This window comes from Pan troglodytes, chromosome 3 (assembly GCF_028858775.2).
Source record: "Pan troglodytes isolate AG18354 chromosome 3, NHGRI_mPanTro3-v2.0_pri, whole genome shotgun sequence".
Classification (NCBI taxonomy): Eukaryota; Metazoa; Chordata; class Mammalia; order Primates; family Hominidae; genus Pan; species Pan troglodytes.
In genome coordinates, this window is record NC_072401.2 from 185114724 (window position 1) to 185119245 (window position 4522).

The 4522-nt window shown below is 40.9% G+C and overlaps 1 long non-coding RNA gene across 1 annotated transcript; it reads right to left on the reverse strand.

The window, feature by feature from the left end:
- Positions 1-394: 394 nt before the first annotated feature.
- On the reverse strand, positions 395-2962 carry LOC129143797 (uncharacterized). The gene is made up of 2 exons (XR_008547675.1): positions 2495-2962; positions 395-2391 (listed from the first exon to the last, which is right to left on the reverse strand). It is a non-coding gene; the product is annotated as an uncharacterized LOC129143797 (long non-coding RNA).
- Positions 2963-4522: the final 1560 nt, after the last annotated feature.

The window sequence follows — 4522 nt, forward strand, 5'->3', positions numbered from 1 at the left end:
TCTTCTGGAATAACTCCTAAAGGACCTGCCTGAGGCTATTTTACAGCTTTCTTTCCTTTTTTTTGTGATGCAGTCTTGCTCTGTTGCCCAGGCTGGAGTGCAATGCTGTGATCTCAGCTCACTGCAACCTCCACCTCCTGGGTTCAAGCGATTTTCCTGCCACAGCCTCCCAAGTAGCTGGGACTACAGGCATTCACCACTACACCTGGCTGATTTTTGTATTTTAAATAGAGACGGAGTTTCACCATGTTGGCCAGGTCAGGCTCAAACTTCTGACCTCAAGTGATCCGCCTGCTTTGGCCTCCCCAAGTGATAGAATTACAGGCGTGAGACACCACAAAGCAGGAGTACACTCTAAAATAACAATGAAAAATATAGGATAGTAAATACATAAGCCAATAACATATCCCTTTATTATCAAGCCCTTCATTATGTGCTGTACATGATTGTATGTGCTATACTTTTAGATGACTGGCAGTTCTGTAGGTTTCTTTACACCAACATCTTCACAAACACGTGAGTAATGCATTGCGTTATGATGGCTACGATAGCACTAGGTGATAGGAGTTTTTCAGCTCCATTATAATCTTATGGGACCACCACGGTATACATGGTCCATTGTTACCAAAACATCATCATGCAGCACATAACTGTACTCATGTCTAAAAAAGCTATCAAAGACATTGGAAAAATTCCATATAAAAAAAGAAAAATTCCATATTCATACTTGATGTAAGTTCTTAACAGAAGTATACAAATACTTGGTTAGCATAATGAAATATATTTATCTCAACCACAAAGAATCTGTTTAATATGGAAACAGCATGGATATAATATTGAAACACTCCTGCTAAGTTATGGACAAGATAAGCACTTTTTTTTTTTTGGGGGATGGAGTCTTGCTCTGTCGCCCAGGCTAGAGCGCAATGCCGCGATCTTGGCTCACTACAACCTTCGCCTCCCAGGTTCAAGCAGTTCTCCAACCTTCACCTCCCAGGTTCAAGCAATTCTCCTGCCTCAGCCTCCTGAGTAGCTGGGATTACATGCGCGCACCACCACGCCCACCTAATCTTTGTATTTTTAGTGGAGACGGGGTTTTCACCATGTTGGTGGGGATGGTCTTGAACTCCTGTCCTCATGATCCACCCACCTCAGCCTCCCAAAGTGCTGGGATTACAGGTGTGAGCCACTGTGCCTGGCAAGTACTATCTTAAGCTGAGGAGATACGCCATTTCTCTTACTGTTTCCTGTCCCTGAAGAGAAGGAGGAAGTAAAAGCTGAAAAACAACAGAAATGAAGTCAGCGGCAAGACCAACCGGCGCCACTGACCAGGCCTGAGGTTAAAGATTAACCCCCCACTCTAACTATGTGTATTACCTATAGATCACTTGCTGGATATCTTTCACGTAGACCCCCATAGAGTTGTAAGCCCTTAAAAGTGTGTCCAGACTTGGTTCCCTCTGGTGGGTTCTTGGTCTCACTGACTTCAAGAATGAAGCTGCGGACCTTCACAGCGAGTGTTACAACTCTTAAAGGTGGTGTGGACCCAAAGAGTCAGCAGCAGCAAGATTTATTGTGAAAAGCGAAAGAACAAAGCTTCCACAGCATGGAAAGGGACCTGAGCATGTTGCTGCTGCTGGCTGGGGGTGGCCAGCTTTTATTCCCTTATTTGTCCCCACCCATGTCCTGCTGATCGGTCCATTTTACAGAGTGCTGATTGGTCCATTTTACAGAGTGCTGACTGGTGCATTTTTACAGAGTTCTGATTGGTGCATTTAATCCCTTAGTTAGACACAGAGTGCTGATTGATGTGTTTTTGCAGAGTGCTGATTGGTGCACTTACAATCCTTTAGCTAGATGCCAAGTGCTGATTGGTGCATTTTTACAGAGTGCTGATTGGTGCGTTTACAATCCTTTAGCTAGACACAGAATGCTGATTGGTGCGTTTACAATCCTTTAGCTAGACACAGTGCGCTGATTGGTGCGCTTTTATAGAGTGCTGATTGGTGTGTTTACAATCCTTTAGCTAGACACAGAGTGCTGATTGGTGCATTTTTACAGAGTGCTGATTGGTGCGTCTATAGTCCTTTAGCTAGACACAGAGCACTGATTGGTGCATTTTTACACAGTGCTGATTGGTGTGTTTACAATCCTTTAGCTAGACACAGAGTGCTGACTGGTGCGTTTGCAATCCTCTAGCTAGACAGAAAAGTTCTGCAAGTCCCCACTCAACCCAGGAAGTCCAGCTGGCTTCACCTCTCAAAAGGGCCAGGAATTTTTTCTTCAGGGAGCTTGGTTCTTGAGATGCAAGTCTGCCAAGGTTCCCAGCCAAATAAAGCCTCTTCCCTCTTTCAGCCGGTGTCTGAGGGGTTTTGCCTGCGGCCCATCCTGCTACAAAGCAATAGAATTAAATGAGAGAAAACCAGCCTGGTCAACATGGTGAAACCCCGTCTCCACTAAAATACAAAAATTAGCCAGGCATGGTGGTGGATACCTATAATCCCAGCTATTTGGGAGGCTGAGGCAGGAGAACCGCTTGAATCTGGGAGTTGGAGGTTGCAGTGAGCTGAGACGGTGCCATTGCACTCCAGCCTGCCATTGCACTCCAGCTGCACAACAAGAGTGAAACTCTGTCTTAAAAAAAAAAAATTCAATGAGAGAAATATATGTTTAAACATTGGAAAGAAGGTAAAATCATTGTTATTTAGATATAATTGTATACTAGAATTTCCACCCCTAATCAATTTAACAATCTAAATAAATAAGTGAATTCAGTCAAGCACCTGGGTATGAAATTAATGCCAAATACCAATACAAATCTGGTGCTTTAGTATATAAAAATAACCAACCAGAAGACATAATAGAGAAGACCTTATTTACAATAGCAACAGAAAATAAAATATTTAGTGATAAAGAAGCATTTAAAATCTGCATGCAGAAAACATTTAAATACTAAGGGACAAGAAGGAATTTTTCAACAAACAGGAAAACACATAAAGCTCTTAGATACAAAAATTAACTTCATAAGTGTAATAGTTATGTTTGTTTATCTATATTTTAACATGATCCCAAGAAAAATACCAAGAGGATTTTTATACTAGATAAGCTGATTCAAAAGTTTGTAGGAAAAAAAATATAAGTAGTCAGGAAAACTCAGAAAAAAAAAGAATAATGAAGGGGTATTATCCCTACCTGATATTAAAACATATTTTAACCCTATAAATAAAAACATATTTTAACCCTTGGAGTCATAAAAGTTAAAACTGTATAGTAGTGGAGCATAACAAGATAGGAGATAAATGGGAGAAAATAGAAAGTTCAGAAATCAGTCAAATTTTCTAGGGAATATAAAATATGATAAAAGCAGCATTTTGAACTAGTGGGAGAAAGATAGCTTAATCAAAAACTAAATTAAGTAGCAAATTGGAAATGAAATTAAGATCCATCTCTGCTCTCCAACTTACACCAAGATAAATTCAAAGACTTAAATATAAAGTGTAAAACTATGAAAGTACTAACATGAGCAAATTAATCTTGAAGTATGGTGTGGGGCGGGGGGTGGTGCTTTCTAACTTTGACACAAAATTCAGAAGCCATTAAAGGAAAATACCAATTAATATGCTGATATGTTTTGGTTGTGTCCCTACCGAGATCTTAATGTGAATTGTATCTCCCAGAATTCCCACATGTTGTGAGAGGGACCCGGGGGGGCGGTGATTGAATCATGCAGGCCAGTCTTTCCCTTGCTATTTTTGTGATAGTGAATAAGTCTCACAAGATCTGATGGGTTTATCAGGGGTTTCTGCTTTTGCTTCTTCCTCATTTTCTCTTGGTGCTGCCATGTAAGAAGTGAATTTCACCTCCCCCCATGATTCTGAGGCCTCCCCAGCCCACACGGAACTGTAAGTCCAATTAAACCTCTTTTTCTTCCCAGTCTCAGATGTGTCTTTATCAGCAGTATGAAAACAGACTAATACAGTAAATTGGTACCATTAGAGTGGGGTGTTGCTGAAAAGATACCTGAAAATGTGGAAGCGACTTTGGAACTGGGTAACAAGCAGAGGTTGGAACAGGTTGGAGGGCTCACAAGAAGACAGGAAAATGTGGGAAAGTTTGGAACCTCCTAGAGACTTGTTGAATGGCTTTTTCCAAAATGCTGATAGCGATATAGACAATAAGATCCAGGCTGAGGTGGTGTCAGATGGAGATAAGGAACTTGTTGGGAACTGGAGCAAAGGTGACTCTTGTTATATTTTAGCAAACAGACTGACAGCATTTTGCCCCTGCCCTAGAGATTTGTGGAACTTTGAACTTGAGAAAGATGATTTAGGGTATCTGGAAGAAATTTCCAAGCAGCAAAGTATTCAAGAGGTGACTTGTGTACTGCTAAAGGTATTCAGTTTTGTAAGGGAAGCAGAGCATAAAAGTTCAGAAAATTTGCAGCCTGACTATGCAATAGGAAAAAAAAAATTTTTCTCGGGAGAAATTCAGTGCAGCTGCAGAAATTTGTGTAAGTAGCAAG